At 41.1% G+C, this 17447-nt stretch overlaps 1 protein-coding gene across 7 annotated transcripts in view; it reads right to left on the minus strand.

Annotated features, from left to right (window-relative positions):
* Nucleotides 1-12423, minus strand: part of PALS1 (protein associated with LIN7 1, MAGUK p55 family member) — a 99427-nt gene extending 87004 nt beyond the window's left edge. For all 7 annotated transcript variants that reach the window (XM_059692975.1, XM_059693003.1, XM_059692983.1 and 4 more), the window contains exon 1: nucleotides 12288-12423. The gene's annotated coding sequence lies outside the window, so the exon portion shown is untranslated. The remainder of the gene's footprint in view (nucleotides 1-12287) is intronic.
* Nucleotides 12424-17447: the final 5024 nt, after the last annotated feature.

Genomic DNA, 17447 nt, shown 5'->3' on the forward strand with positions numbered 1-17447 from the left:
ATTTTAACCTTTTCAATCATTTTCCGAGGTGGCTACATGTTATAGTTGACCTAAAGTGAAGGCTTGGCTAAAGAAGTAACTTCCCAACTCAGCTGAACCTAAGGCTCTTTCAACCACATTACTACAATTATCTTCATTTCTCCTGCTGACTTTTTGCCTAAAACAAAATTAGGCAACCTAAGCCCACAGAGCAAATCAAGCACACCCTGTTACTATAAATAAAGTTTTATTGAACATAGTCACATTCATTTGTTTGCACTTTGCACTATAACTGCAGAGTGCAGCACTTGCAACATAAATGATATGGCCTGAAAAGCTTAAAATATTTACTATCTGGCCCTTTATTAACAGCTGTAAACCTTCTGCCTTAAAGGATCAAAAATGCCAACAACCTCATAGGCCTCAAAACTTCAATGGTTAGGGTATTTGAGGATAATATTAACCTAAAATTACATGAGACAAAAGGCCAAATTACTTGAATTTATAATGGCTAAATCACATAAGTTCAAATTTATAAAAATGATAAAATTAATCAGCTTGATTATGAATCCTTCTTCTTTTTAAAATTTTTATTTACTGATTTGAGAGAGAGAGGAAAGAGAAAAACATCAATTTGTTGTTCCACTTATTGATGGATTGTTTGATTCTTGTATGTGCCAAAACGGGTGATTGAACCTGCAACTTCGGCATATCTGGATGACACTCCAACCAACTGAGCTATCTGGCCAGGGCAATAAACCCAGATTCTTTTTAATTAATCTGTTTTCTGTAGTCTGAATCAATGTAGGAAAAACCTCACAATCCAAAAATATTAAATATAGTTAGCATGCATCTTTTTACCATGCATTCACATTTTTCTTGCTGTTAATCCTCACCTGAGGCTATTTTTTCCATTTTTTTAGAGAGATGAAGGGATGAGGGAGGGGAGAGAGAGAAAGAGAGAGAGAGAGAAACATCCAGCACACATCCTGACTGGGGCCAGGGTTCAAACCTGCAAGCAAGGGATGTGCCCTTGAGTGGGAATCGAACCTGAGACCCTTTGGTGCTGGAACCGACACTCCAATCACTGAACCATGCCAGCTAGGGCTGCATCCACATTTTTCATGAAGGAACAGCTCATAACAAAACAGACCCTGGCTTTTCCTTACACATACTGTATTTCATATCACACGTTTTTAATTTTTTTTAATTAAATCTTTATTGTTCCGATTATTACATTTGATCCTCTTCCCCCCCCCCCCCCATAACTCCCCTCCTCCCAGCTCCCGCCCCACCCTCCGCCCTCACTCCCCACCCACTGTCCTCATCCATAGGTGCACGATTTTTGTCCAGTCTCTTTCCGCATCTCCCACACCCCTTTCCCCCCCCCCCCAAAATAGTCAGTCCATTCCCTTTCTATGTCCCTGATCCTATTATGATCACCAGATTATTTATTCACTTGATTCTTAGATTCACTTGTTGATAGATGCATATTTGTTGTTCATAATTTGTATCTTTACCTTTTTCTTCTTCTTCCTCTTCTTAAAGGATTCCTTTCAGCATTTCATATAATACTGGTTTGGTGGTGATGAACTCCTTTAGCTTTTCCTTATCTGTGAAGCTCTTTATCTGACCTTCAACTATGAATGATAGCTTTGCTGGATAAAGTAATCTTGGTTGTAGGTTCTTGGTATTCATCACTTTGAATATTTCTTGCCACTCCCTTCTGGCCTGCATGGTTTCTGTTGAGAAATCAGCTGACAGTTGTATGGGTACTCCCTTGTAGGTAACTGACTTTCTTTCTCTTGCTGCTTTTAAGATTCTCTCTTTGTCTTTTGCTCTTGGCATTTTAATTATGATGAGTCTTGGTGTGGTCCTCTTTGGATTCCTTTTGTTTGGGGTTCTCTGTGCTTCCTGGACCTGTAAGTCTATTTCTTTCACCAGGTGGGGGAAGTTTTCTGTCATTATTTCTTTAAATAGGTTTTCAATATCTTGCTCTCTCTCATCTTCTGGCACCCCTATAATTCGGATGTTGGTAAGCTTGAAGCTGTCCCAGAGGCTCCTTACACTGTCTTTATATTTTCGGATTCTTTTTTCATTTTGCTTTTCCGGTTGGGTGTTTTTTGCTTCTTCGCATTTCGAATCTTTGACTTGATTCTTGCGCTCCTCTGGTCTGCTGTTGGGAGTCTGTATAGTATTCGTTATTTCAGTCCATGTATGCTTAATTTCTAGTTGGTTCTTTATCATAACATCGAGGGTCTCATTAGTTTTCTTGAGGATCTCACATTTATCGGCGGCTTCTAGACAGTTCTTAAGAGACCTTAAAAGTGTGGTTCTGAATTCAATATCCTCCATTGACAGTTTTGTCTCCGCATTTTTTATGCTTTCTTGGTACACCCCCTAGTGGTCTTTGTGCGCAGTCTTGTTGTAGTTAAGCCTTGATTGATGTCGGCAATACCGGGGGTGATTTGACCTCCAGGCTAACTGGCTATGAGAGTCTGCTGTGTCTGCAGTGGGAGAGCTTCGGTGCTGGATCTCTAGGGCGGTGCTAATCTAGCATTTGCCTGAGGCTATCCAGCAAATGGCTCAGCGCAGGGCTTGGGCGGGGCGAGTCCCCGGGGATCTACAGGGCGAGCGGAGCGAGCAGTTATGGCTGCTCTCAGTTCCTTCCCCAGGGGCTCTGGCTCTCAGAGTCCCAGCAATGGCTGCAAACCTCGGAGAGAAAGCTGCCTTCGAGTTCTGACCGAAGCCAGACAGTCCCACTTCTCCCGTTTGAGTCTTGGTCCCCAGAGACTCGCCCGGATCTGGAGCTCAGATTCTGAAACTCCCTCCGGATTGAAAACAACAACCGCGCCCTCCGCCGCCAGCCCGCTCCGCACGCACACTCCGCATCTGAGTATTTCACTTCAGCACTGCGCCTCCTCTGAGTCTGGGTATGATATTCTCTTTCCTCCTAGTTGTAGAATTTCCACTCAGCCAGCCTTCCTGTGGTTTTGGAGGATGTCTGTTCTGTCCTTTAGTTATATCTCTGAAGTGGTTGTTCGAGGGCAGCAATCTCCGGCGTTAACCTATGCCGCCATCTTGGTTTCTCACGTTTTTAATTTAATACATTCACTGAATTCATTCTACTCTTACTGAGCCAAACGTTTATCTGATTACTCAGGGTCTATAGTAGATTTTCTGATGGGAGGAAGCAGCATGTTTTTGTTGTTGTTGCTTTTTAAATTCCCATTATTATCCCAAGTAAAATATCCTTCATTCAAATTATACTTCACTATCCAAATACATTTAAACAACTTGTCTAAATTAACCCAACAAAAGGACTGCATGATTATAGTGATACAAATGACATTTTCTTTCTTCACTTAGTATTTAAAATTACTAATTTTAAACAAGAGTCCTCCGGTGGTAAAAGCATAGTCCACAAACTCCAGCACAGATCAAGAACACTTAACTCCTACCAACATGTAAAATTTATACAAGTGTTAATAAATATCTTGATTCCTTTGACTTTATGAACACTTTAGCTCACAAAATCTTATATTTGGTTTCCTTCTTTGTTTTTAAGAATAAATTTTAGCCGAGACCGGTTTGGCTCAGTGGATGGAGCGTCGGCCTGCGGACTGAAGGGTCCCAGGTTCGATTCCGGTCAGGGGCATGTACCTGGGTTGCGGGCATATCCCCAGTGGGAGATGTGCAGGAGGCAGCTGATCGATGTTTCTCTCTCATCGATGTTTCTAACTCTCTATCTCTCTCCCTTCCTCTCTGTAAAAAATCAATAAAATATATTAAAAAAAAAAAGAATAAATTTTAATATATTAGTCAAAGGAAAATAATCCAAAGTGATTTGTGTTTGAAACAACTCTGGAGTTATTCCCAGAATCATGTTAGGCTGGTTCAATATTTGAAAATTACTTAATGTAACTCACCATATTAACAGATTAAACAAAAAATCTACATGATCACCTCAACAGATGCAAAAAAGGCATTTGACAAAAATTCAACATCCATTCAGCAACCTCAGAATAGAAGGAAACTTCCTTAACCTGATTTAGAGAATCTACAAAATAACCTACAGCTAACATTTTAAAGATGAAAGACTGAATGCTTTCCCTTTAAAACTGCGACTAAGGCAAGAATGTTACCTTTCACCATTCCTATTCAATATCTCACTTGAAGTCCTAGCCAGTGCATTGTCAAGAAAAAGAAAAGGCCTTCTAAGGCCAAGAGACATATGAAAACATGCTCAAAGTCACTAATCATCCGAGAGATGCAAATCAAAACAACAATGAGGTACCATCTCACACCTGTCAGAATGGCTATCAACAACAAATCCACAAAAGGCAATTGCTGAAGAGGTTGTGGAGAAAAAGGAGCCCTTTTGCACTGCTGGTGGGAATGCAGACTGGTGCAGCCACTGTGGAGAACAGTATGGAGTTTCCACAAAAATTTAAAAATGGAACTGTCATTTGACCCAGTAATACCACTTCTAGGAATATATCCCAAGAAAACAGAAACACCAATCAGAAAGGATACAGGCACCGCTATGTTCATAGCAGCACAATTTACAATAGCTAAGATTTGGAAACAGCCTAAGTGCCCATCAGATGAGAGGATTAGAAAACTGTGGTACATCTACACAATGGAATATTACACTGCTGTAAAAAAGAAGGAATTCTTACCATTTGCAACAGCATGGATGGAACTGGGGAGCATTATGCTAAATGAAATAAGCCAGTCAGAGAAAGATAAATATCATATGATCTCCCTCATTTGTGGAATATAATGAACAACATAAAATAATGAACAAAAAATGGAACCAGAGTCATAGAAGCATTGAACAGACTGTAACATATGAGGAAAGGTGGGGGTGAGGGGGTAAGAGATCAACAAAAGGTCTTGTATGCATGCATATGAGCATAACCAATGGACACAGGCAGGGCAGGGTGAGGGCATGTGCTGGAGGGTGGGGGAGAGGTCAATGGCAGAAAAGGGAGACTTACATAATACTTCAAACAATAAAGAATTTTTTTTAAAAAAGAAAAGGCATACAGACTAGAATAAACATGTCTCTAATGATTACATGACTCTCTAAGAAAATCCCAAGAAACCTAAAAAAACAAAAACACCTCACAGAATAGATGAGTTTAGTAAAAACTCAGGATACAAAACCAATATAAAACACACACAATTGTATTTCTATATCTTGTCATGATCAATTGGAAGCCTAAGTCTTTTTATTTTTATTTTTTTAAAATATATTTTATTGATTTTTTTACAGAGGGGAAGGGAGAAGGAGAGTAATAGAGAGTTAGAAACATCAATGAGAGAGAAACATCGATTCAGCTGCCTCTTGCACACTCCCCACTGGGGACGTGCCCGCAACCAAGGTACATGCCCTTGACTGGAATCGAACCTGGGACCCTTCAGTCCACAGGCCGATGCTCTATCCACTGAGCCAAACTGGTCAGGGCCTAAGTCTTTTTAAATGTTGACCATTTACAACAGGACCAAAAAATAGAAAACTTAAGTATAGATCTAACAAAATATTTGCAGGATTTATACATTGAAAACTAAAAGGCACTTAAAAAGAAATCAAAGACCTAAGTAAATGGAGCAAACACCATGTTTACAGATTGGAAATCTCAATTTTGTTAAGATGTCAATTGTCCTCAAATTGAACTACAGATTAAACACAAACCCAATGAAATCCTAACAGATTTTTTTTGTGGATATTGACAAGCAGATTCTAAAATTTATATGGAAAGGTAAAATAATGTTAAAATTTATTTGAAAAAGAATAAAGTTAGAGAATTCACATGACCTGATTTCAAGATTTTAAAGCTCTAATAATCAAGACATTGTGATATTGTCAAAGGATAAACAAATAGACCAATGGAAAATAAGCCTCTAGAAACAGACCGACACAAATGTAGTCAAATGATTTTTTACCAAAAGACAAAGGCAATTCAATGGAGACAGGACAGTCGTTTCAACAAATGGTCAACCCAAACCTCTCTCCATACAAAATTTACTCAAAACAGGAAATAAACATAGATCTAAATGTAACATATAAACCTTATAGAGGAAAACATAGGAGAAAATCTTCGTAACCTTGGGTTAGGCCAGGGGTGGGCAAACTTTTTGACTCGAGGGCCACAATGGGTTCTTAAACTGGACCGGAGGGCCAGAACAAAAGCATGGATGGAGTGTTTGTGTGAACTAATATAAATTCAAAGTAAACATCATTACATAAAAGGGTACGGTCTTTTTTTTTTTTAGTTTTATTCATTTCAAACGGGCCGGATCCAGCCCGCGGGCCGTAGTTTGCCCACGGCTGGGTTAGGCAGAGTTCGTAGATACAACACCAAAAGTGAGATCCATAAAAAATAATAATAATAATGATACTTTGGACTTCACCAAAATTTAAAACTTCTGTAATTCAAAAGACATTGTTAAGAGAATGGAAAAGACAAGACACACACTGGGAGAAAATCCTTGCAAATCACATAGCTAACAAAGGAATATACAGAACTCTCAAAACGTGACAGTAAGAAAATCAAATTTTAAAATGAGTGAAATATTTGAACACTTCAACAAAGAAAATACAGTCAAACCTTGGGTTCTCAAATGTCTCCCATCTCAAACAATCTGATTTGCAACCAAGTTGTTCATGGAAAAAATGGCTCGGTTGTCAAACAAAACTTTGGTTCTCGACCGGACAACCCTTTCAGGCTGATACCCGTATGATCAGTGGCGCATCTCAGGCAGCAAAGGAGAGAATGTGAAAGCATGAGTCAGTTTACTACTAAATCTCACATTGTTAACATCTGAGGAAATTGTGCTGTGAATACTTTTGCAGGATTTTGTTTTTGCTGCATATTACTATTAAACTAGAGGCCCGGCGCACAAAGATTCATGCAAGGATAGGCCTTCCTTCCCCTGGCTGCCAGCACCGGCTTCCCTCCGGCACCCAGAACCTGGGCTGCTTCGCTCCGGCCACTGCCGTCACCTACCCGGGGCGTGCTCTGAGCCGTGCCACAGCCACAGGGAGCACGCCCCCACCCCTGGTGTGTGTCCACTGCGGCTGGGGGCGGCACGCAGTCCCCTCCCGCCCTTCTGTGTGTACAGCTCCTCCTGAGTGGTGGTGATGCAGCCTCCTCCTGAGCTGGTTGTGACACCTGGCTAATTTGCATATTACCTGTTTTTATATATAGATATACAGATATGTAGATATATAGATATATAGATACATACAGTAAATCACTATGGGTCCTAAGGTTAGTGATAGCAGCAAAGTGAAAAGGAAAGTTGAGAGAACAATGTAGAGCTTAAAAAAGAAATAACTGCAAAGTATGACAGAGGTGTTCACATGTCTGATTTGGCTACTGAGTATGGCTGGGTGAAATCCACAATTAGCACCATTTTAAAACATGAAGAGGTCATCAAGAGTGCTGATGTTGGGAAGGGTGTGAAAGTGCTCTTGAAACAACCATCACAGGCAACTGAGAAAGGCTAAAACAGGAAATCATCTGGGGGTCTGGAACAGATTAATTCAATTTACATTATTTCTAATGGGAAAAATGATTCAAATTTTGAACAAATCACTGACAGCCTTTTAGAATGAATTAAGTTCAAGAACCAAGTTCCACTGTATACAGAGGGCACCATATACATGAAAAGATGCTCATTGTCATTAGTCATGAGAAAAAACGCAAGTAAAAACCACAATGAGATACTGGATACATACATACTAGAATGACTGAAGTTAAAAAGATTTACCATACCAAGTGCTGTTGAGGATGTAAAGCAGGGGTCCTCAAACTTTTTAAACAGGGGCCAGTTTACCGTCCCTCAGACCGTTGGAGGGCCAGACTATAGTTTAAAAAAAAAAACTATGAACAAATTCCTATGCACACTGCACATATCTTATTTTGAAGTCAAAAAACAAAACGGAAACAAATACAATATTTGTATTTGCATGTTGCCCGCGGGCCGTAGTTTGAGGGCCCCTGATGTAAAGTAACAAACACTCATACATTGCTGAGGAAAACACAAACTGGTTCAGCCTCTTTGGAAAAGTTTTACAGCATATAGTTTGCTTTGCTGCTGTAATAAATTACCAGAAACTGAATGGCTTAACACAACACAAATTTATTATTTTACATTTCTGTAGGTTAAAAGTCTGACTCAGGACTCCCTGGACAAATAAAACCAGCTGCATTCTTTTCTGGGGGTTCTACAGGTAATCCATTTCCTAGCTTTTTCCAGTTTCTACAGATCTCTACATTCCTTAGCTTATGGCCCCCCTCCTCCATCCTCAAAACCAAGAACACTATCTCCCTGGCTCTGTTTTCCTTGTTGCATCTTGTTATCTGACTCTACTGCTTCTCTCTTTCCCCTTTAAGTTCCGTTGTGATACTTTAGGCCCACCTGGATAATCCAAGATAATCTCAATATTTTAAAGTCAGTTGATTAGCAATTTTAATTCCACCTGCAACCTAATTTTTTTCACAGGTTCCAGAGATTAGGATATACTTGTGGGACATTAATTCTGCCTACAACAGACAGTTTTAGTAAAGTTAAACATACACTTATCATCTGACCCAGCAATTCCACTTCCAGGTGCTTATCCAAGAGAAATGAAGACATGTTCACACAAAAATCTATTTGTAAAGATTCACAGAAGTTTTGTTCACAGTAAAAAACACACATAAGAAAAACCCTGAAAATAACTCAAATGTGCTTCAACTGGTGGATGGGTAAACAAAGTGTGGTACATTCATAAAATGTAATACTATTTTCAGCAATGAAGCCGAAGAAAAACTGCTGATACACTCAACAGCATGAGTGAACACAAATGTATTATGCTAAATAAAAGAAACCAGAATCAAACTATTTCACTTATATGATATTTTAGAAAACACAAACATCATTAGTTACCAGGGGTTTAGGGTGGACGAAGGGCTCATTATAAAAGAGAAGCTCAAAGGAATTTGGGGTGCTGAAACTATTCTGTATCTTGATTTTGGTTGTTGCATAGCTTTATGCAATTGCCCAAACAACTGTACAATGAAAAGAGTTAATTTCAGTCCTAACCGGTTTGGCTCAGTGGATAGAGCATCGGCCTGCAGACTGAAAGGTCCCAGGTTCGATTCTGGTCAAGGGCATGTACCTTGGTTGCGGGCACAGCCCCAGTAGGAGGTGTGCAGGAGGCAGCTGATCGCTGTTTCTCTCTCATCGATGTTTCTAACTCTCTATTCCTCTCCCTTCCTCTCTGTAAAAAAATCAATAAAATATATTTTTTTAAAAAAAGAAAGAAAAGCCAAAACCGGTTTGGCTCAGTGGATAGAGCGTTGGCCTGTGGACTGAGAGGTCCCAGGTTCGATTCCGGTCAAGGGCATGTACCTGGGTTGCGGGCACATCCCCAGTAGGAGATGTGCAGGAGGCAGCTGATCGATGTTTCTCTCTCATCGATTTTTCTAACTCTCTATCTCTCTCCCTTCCTCTCTGTAAAAGATCAATAAAATATATATTTAAAAAAAAAGAAAGAAAAGAGTTAATTTCATTTCATGTAAATTAAAAACAAAGTTAAAATCTTTCTGAAAGAAAGATACAAATACATCATTTTCCACGAATAAGAGTGGCAGAAATTTTTAAAAATCTGGCAATGCCAATCTAACAATTCCAAGTGTGGGCAGTTACTGCAATTTAAGAGGATAATCTGGCTGCAGTTAAATTGAAAATGCACATCAACCGATGGCCTAGCAATTCCACTTACAAATATGTATACATTCTAGGAAAATCTTCACACATGTGCTCAAGCTGACATGCAGAAAGATAATATTCATTGAACACTGTTTGAAGTACTAAAAAACTGAAAACAACCCTCCAGTAGGGGAATGCATTAATTGTGGCTAGTGGTTATTTAAAAAAGGGAAAAATGCATAAGGAAAAGAATCAATCCTGATGGCTACAAATGTGATTTTGAGAAGGGTAACTTATTGGTTTGTTTATTTAACAATAGTTTATATTGAAAAGAGCACCATACTTGGAATCTGGAGATAAGCAATTAGCATTTATTTCCAACTTTGTCACTAACTAGCAGTCAGACTATGGGCTACTTACTACATAACCTCACTTTTCCTGGAAAATTAAAAGCAAGGCTATATAACCACTAAGAGTATTTCCAACTCAATAATTCTATGATTAAGTACATAATAAAAAATTATAATCTAAATCCCCTACGTAGAGAAACTATTTTTCCCAGACGTCATGAAATCAGAAACTATCAGAGAAATAGGACATCTTTGTATACTGATACATAAAATGGACCAAATTTCTTGGTATATTTTTGATGCACTTTTTAATCAAGATCACAAATTCAGAAAGAACATATAAACAGCTCACCCTCATGTAAAACATATATTCTCTCTCATTTCAACATTCTAAAACAAGTTAATATGAGTGAGCCCACCTTGTCAAGTTCAGGTCTGTCTAGCCAAAAATCATTCAAGCACATGGGAAGATTCACTTGCTTTTAAAACATAAAGATAGCCCTCGCCGGTGTGGGCCGCAGGTTAGAGCTGCGGCCTCGCACTGAAGGGAGGGTTGAGGGTTCGATTCCTCCATTCCCAGTCAAAGGCACTACCTGGGTTTTGGGTTTGCTCCCTGCCACTCCCCCGCCTCCCCATCTGGGCACTTGCATGTGTCTCTCTCACATGATGTTTCTCTCTCTCTCCTTCCCTGCCTACCTCCCTTTCACTCTCTCTGAAAAGCAATGGAGCCCAGCTGGTGTGTCTCAATGGTTGAGTGTCGACCTATGAACCAGGAGGTCAGGGTTTGATTCCTGGTCAGGGCACATGCCCAGGTTGCGGGCTCGATCCCCAGTAGGGGGCGGGCAGGTGGCAGTCAATCAATGACTCTCATCATTGATGTTTCTCTCTTCCTCTTCCTGTCTTTCTGAAGTTAATAAAAAAAATTTTTTTTTAAAAAAGGCAATGCAAAAAATATCCTCAGGTGAGGATAAAAGACACACACAAAAACATAAAGATAACATGAACTGCTTTTTGTATTTTTGCCTGGTTCACCTATAAAGACCTTACATTATAATTTTATAGTGTCAGCCTGCTACAATAGTTTAAAGAGCCTTTAAAAACTTGTCTTATGCCATGTCCACAGGGATCTAGTAAAAAAAAAAAAAAATCAGTACTTCGTAATCCAAAAAAAATGTTATTTAACAATTTCATTACCACCAATACTTACTCTTCAAAGACACCAATAACCAACATGTCATTTGTTACTATTGCAGAATTTAATAGGTTATTAACTTCTGGCATAATCCAAAAGCATAATTAGAATACAATCATTAAGACATGATATAACTTTTTTTTAAAAAAAAGCTGAAATATTAACGTCTTTCACCTTGTCAGTAAAACCAAAATTTTAAAATTCTTGTTCTACAGAGTTTCCATATCTAAATTCTTACAATTCTAAACGCGTACGGAGACAAAACATACACTGCACACTTGTAAAATCCTCCTAGCTATCAGATTTTAATTTTAGCGCTAACTGCCAAAAAACAACACACCTTTCGACCGAAGCCTAAATTCCGTACACATGACTGTATGCCAATCAACTAAACACAAGGTGCGTTATTATTAGGAAGTTATATAATTTGCGCTAAAGATTGTTTAAAACGCCTTTCATTAAATGCAGCAGCTTACAACTTACAGGCTTCAAAGTTCACCTAGTAAATGATCGGGAACTATTTACGAGAGCAGCATTTTCTTTCAAAGTGGTCACAAGGAAGGAACTGTTTGTTTATTTGTTGGAAGAACGTAACGAGCAGCCGAATACCAGGAGCTGAGTCAGGCGGAGGAACGCTGACTGCATTCCGTCTTCTAAAGGAAAGTGTTCGCCCGGCTGATTTCCCGACCCGGCCCACAGGGAGTCCCGGCCGGGGCCGGGGGTGCAGAGGACCGGCGACTCCCAGCCGCGCCCCCGGCAAGTCGGGCCGGCCGGGCGGCAGCCCCGCCAAGGTGGGTCCCTCGTCCGGGCCGTCTGGACCGAGGGACTGGGTACAGCAAGGCAGCGTTCCTCCAAGGGACAAAGGTTGGGCTCACGCCCTCGGCGACGGGCTGCGGATCCCGCTGCGTGGGGCAGCCCGCCGAGCAGCCGAGGGTCCCCCCAGGACCCAGCACCCAGCGGTGGGGGAGGGGACGAGCCCGGCGCCCCTTCCCCGCCGCGCGCCGGGGGGACCTGTTGATGAAGACCTCCCCACCGAGCCGCCGCCGTCCGTCTCTTACCTCTGCGCCACTGCGGCCGCCGGTCCTGCTGCCGCAGCCGCCCCTCAATCCTGCAGAAACCACAGCTCCCCAGCGGCACTTAAGATACCGGATAAAGAATCCAGAAACTCCCGATTCCCCACCTCACAATTCCTAGTCCCCGCCTCCGCCCCGCCGCCAGCCGCCGCCGTCTCCGCCGCCAGCGACTCCGCCTCAAGACCGCGCGAGACCGGCCCCCGCGGCCGCCGCGAGACCGCGCACGCGCTCCCGGACCCGGCGTAGCGGGCGCGCCTATCCCAGTCCCTCCTGGGCGCGCCCCGCCCGCCGCTAAGCAGAGAGGCTGGCGCTCTCCGCCCAATCGCGAGCCGGCGCGGAGAGAGGGCCCGCTCATTGGTCGGCTCTGCAGCTCCGAGCGGCGGGTCGCGCGCATTTGCGCGCCTCGCAGTATAAAAGGCGAGCAGCTCCGGGCTCGCAGGCGTAGGCAATGGCTTTGGCGTGGAGCCCGTGGGCTACGTTGTGTGCGGACGCGAGGTTTCCCTGAGGCGCTGTCGGGAGCAGGTGGATGTCTGTCCGCCTCTGAAGAAAATGTGATTCCCCATGAGGCCACTCGTCCTGTCCTATGGAGCACGTCACACAATATAGCATTTGTTTAAAACAGCACCAACAACAAAACAAAAACCAGGACACACTTACAGGTAGTGTCCCATAGAAGAACTCTCCGCCGCCGCCGAATCCAAAACACTATCAGCTGGGATCGAGTTCAGCAAACCAGAAAGGAAGAATGCCAAGGGCCACAGCTGCTCCACAGAACCCGAGTAAATGGGTTTAGAGTTACCTGGGACAACTCACATCCAGAGCAAGGAAATCCAGATAAACGGTCTCCGGAATTTCCCAGAAACTGTTGGGCGAGGGGGACGGGTGTGTGTGTGTGTGTGTGTGTGTGTGTGTGTGTGTGTGTGTGTGTGTGTGACCTATTTTCTAAGTTCTAAAATGCATGAAATAACAATTCAAGAAGCCTCCTCTAGCTCCTCAATGAATTTCACTTCTCTAGCTCAGGATTTCTCACCTGAGGGCTGTTGACATTAGGGCCACATCATTCTGTGTGTGTTTTGTTTTTATGGGGTTGTGTGTGTGTGTGTGTGTGTGTGTGTGTGTGTGTGTGTGTGTGTGTTTTGGGGTGGGGGGCGCCTGTGCATTGTAGGATGTTCAGCAGCATCCCTGCTCCCTGCCCGATGCCAGTAGACCACTACCCCATTATGACCATCGAATATGTTACTAGACATTGCCCAAGATCCCCTGGGCGCCCAAAATCATCCCCAGTAGAGAACCACGGATCCTGCTGTTTAAAGAATTCTTTAAAAAGGAGTCTCTCGCCGCCGGTGCATTCCAATTGCCTGGCTCCAAGCAACTGTGCATAGCACCCTACCCACCCGAACTCTCCGGCTCCCTGGGCTTGCTTCCCCAGCTGCTTGGCCTCCTCGGTCACAGGGCCGCACCCTAGTAAAAAGATGATCGCTATCTGTGCGAGATAGCAGCTAATGTTCTCCAAATATGTGGAAATTCCTTTGTCAAGTGCTATACAAACGTTAGCTATTATTTTTACTTCCCAACGTATTTCCTTTTAAAAGAGGGTAGACCCTATGGCAAATAAAAAGTTTATTTTCTGGTGAATAAAGCCATGCCCAGAATCCCAAATTTCTTGGCCTTGTGAAAAAAAAAGAAAAAGAAAATAAAAGAGGAGGAGGAGGGCGGGGGAGGAGGAGGAAAAAGTGAAATTGAAGGTAATTGGATTTGAGTTTTAACTTTGATGCTAACAAGTTCTGTGATTTCAGAGTGTGAAAATTTCCTAAACTATTCCTAAGTTTACTTCCCTAAATGTTCTCATCCATAATATAACAGGTTAACTAGATATTTTTTCTAGCTTTAAGATTCTGGTAGCCTCTGCATATGGAATCTAACATGGATAGCATAAGGAGTTAACAAAATATAATTTCATCCCAAAATAGAATGAAATGGGTAATCTGTGCTTTAAAACCCCACCAGAAGAGCTGTTCGTCTTTGGCACAAGGCAGATTCACCCACAGAGTCACCCTGACAAATTTGTAACTGAGTTTTTCGGGTGAGTAGTGAAAGCCAAACTGTAAAAACAAGTGTATGGTGGAGAGTAACCATAGGAAATACCTTTCCTCCTTCCTCATCTTGGCGTCTGCTTAGCCCATCATTTGCCAACAGCCTCTGTTACACGTTTATGTAATAAAATGTTGTTCCATTTTATTATGCTAAAGGCTTAGGGAAAATATATTAATATTGCATTTCAGCCATTTGCAACAAGTCTGAAATCTCAGTTTTCAAGATTCTACCATTCCCTATTATATGTGAAATCCTTAACTAAGGCTATTTATCCCTTTGGTTTTATCATCTCTATGTACTAGTGAAAGCCAAAGTTTTCATAACTGAATTAGTAGCCTAATTACTTCTGACTGTATGAAACAGATGATGAGAAATGATGTAAATTAAAAGAATGCTCACTGATTGAGATATAAGAGAAGTTATGAAACAAGTCGTTATTACACAAGTATCTAAAAATTTTAAATACCATAAAAACAGAAAGCAAACCAATAAACCATGAATTTTTCTAACTTAAGTGGGTTTAGTTATTATCGTTTTGATGTTTTAGAGTACTTCTTAACCTTTCATAAATCTAGCTAAAATGATTATGTCCCTAAGCTAAGGACATTACATAGTTGTTGCCATGTGGAATGGGAAGTCCTACTGTCTTTGGTTTGTTTAGCATCAGTGTCATTCAATACAGGTGTGTATCATTCAACTCAGTTGACTTAAATATTCACTCATTAATATAAAATATATATATAGAGATATATAGATATATATAGAATAATTCTTATGTCTAAGTACTGAAACATGGGACAGTCCCTGTCCTGGAGGAATTAAGTAAGGTGGGGAAAGGGACAAGATAAGACAAGTCCATAAACGTAAAATACACTATAATAAATGAAAATAAGGCTCAAAAAATGGTAAAGTCTTATACTAGGAGAAGCTTTGCTATCTAATGAGGAGGGAGAAGGACAGGGAAAGAAAAGACACCACTATTGAAAGACCCATAGTAATAGGAAAACCAAGATCTCATACATGCCTTTACAAAGATAACACTTTTTATCAATTTGAATGAGTGAAGAACACAGAGAAAAGCATGGGCTTATTGTGGGAACAGCAAGTAGTCAACAATAACTTCAGAGTAGCATATTCACTATTGAGAGTGTTAGTCATTTATCCCACTTGTTTGTGTGCCCTTGGGTGGTCCGGTGCTAGACGGGGGATGTGTAGACAAATGAAATATGGTCCAGGAGACATTCTATTTTGGAGAGAGGGGGCAGGTATATTTGGAGCTTGGAAATTTTTTCTAATAAGAGAAAGACCAAGACTGAATCCAAGAGAAAGGATATCAGGTTTTTTCTCCTAAATAGAGCAATAAAATTACCCATATCTTTCCCTCACTAAGTGCCCAATCAACTCTCTATTTTTGTTTATGCAATAAATCTCAGCTACCACTTTTAATTCATATCCGCACGTGAATACCTCTCACTGGGTCTGTGCTGGGCTCAGAGAGTTGAACTCCAATGCTTCTTCTATCCAGTCTTGGATTCACTCTGATTGAGATTTAATTCCATTGCAGCTTCAAAACAGCCTCTATCAAGGTCACCTGCTAGAGCCACTTTGTTAGACGCAAAGGTCAGTGTTCAGTCCTTGTCTTCCTTGGCCTGCCAGCGAGCATTTGATGCCGTTGAGCATTTCCTCCATTTTGTCCTCTGGGCTCCTGACCACGCTCGCTTCTCTGCCTACACACTGGACCCTCCTTCTCAGTCTTTGCTGGTTCTTCCTGATCTCCCTGATTGCTAAAAGTTGGAGTCTCTCAGGCTACACTTAATATTTTACCTCTCTCTGCCAGGGTTTGAATCCTAGTTCTATCACTTGCTAGCTGTTTGATCAGAAGAAATTAATTTAATTTCTCCAAGGTTCAATTTTCTTACCTATACATTGATGATAATATAAGTAGCTACCTCTTTTAGTGGTTGTGAAGACCAAATGAATCTATTTATGTAAAGCGCTTAAAACATGCCAGGCACTATATACATTAATTCTTTGTACTTGTTCTCATCATGTTCTTTATCACTCACTACCTATGTGATTGCATCTGGTCTCGGTTGCTTTAAATTCTGTTTATACACTGTCAACTCTAAATTTGTCTCGAGCCTAAACCTCTGTCATAACTCCAGAATCATATATTCAACTATTAGGCTCAACACCTCCATTTGATTTTCTAATGATTATTACAAATTGAACATGCCATAACTTTTTATGTTTATCTAGATTTCTTCATTTCAATATATGGTAACCTCACTATTCCAATTGGTGAGGCTTTCTTTCTACTGTAGACGCAATCCAGTGGGAAATCCTCTCATTTCTACCTTCGTATCCAGAATCTAACCACTTCTCACCCACCCCACTGCTACCACGCTAATAGGCTCTTTTGCACTGATATCTTCTCAATACTGCAGCCACCGTGCTCCTGAATGTATATATTTTAGCTATATGACTTTGGACAAGCAACTTAACCTTGCTAAGCTTCACTTTGGCCATCTGTCTGTGAAACAAGGAAGTAGCAATATCCTCAGATTACTGTGAAGATGGAGAATGCTTGCAAAACATAGTATAGATTACTGGCAGCTTTTTGAAAATGATAAGTGGTGGCTATTAAAAATTCAAACTATATTTTTGGATGGAGACTGCCTGTAGTTTCTTTATTTTTAAAAGTATTGGGATTAAAAAAAATAAAAAACTCTGAAATGGCGTTCGATTCCATAAATACTGTCTCTCAGGCCAGGTGCGCAGCTAGAACACAAAGATGGAAAGAACACGGCCCCTCCTTCAAGGATGCCACAGGCCCAATGTTAGCAGCAACGTAGTGTTGGGTTAATGTCCAAATGAGAAAGGTAAAACCAAAGAGAATAACAAACTTTTCCAATAACCCCAAAGAAGCCCTATAGGTAAAAATTGAGTTTATGAATAAAAAATCTTACAGTTATGTATATGCCTCTATCTTCCTTTAAAATTGATAATGCACAGTAATTAAGGTTTAAGAAATGAGGTTGACATAGATTT

Source organism: Myotis daubentonii, chromosome 1 (assembly GCF_963259705.1).
Source record: "Myotis daubentonii chromosome 1, mMyoDau2.1, whole genome shotgun sequence".
In the NCBI taxonomy this organism is placed as follows: domain Eukaryota; kingdom Metazoa; phylum Chordata; class Mammalia; order Chiroptera; family Vespertilionidae; genus Myotis; species Myotis daubentonii.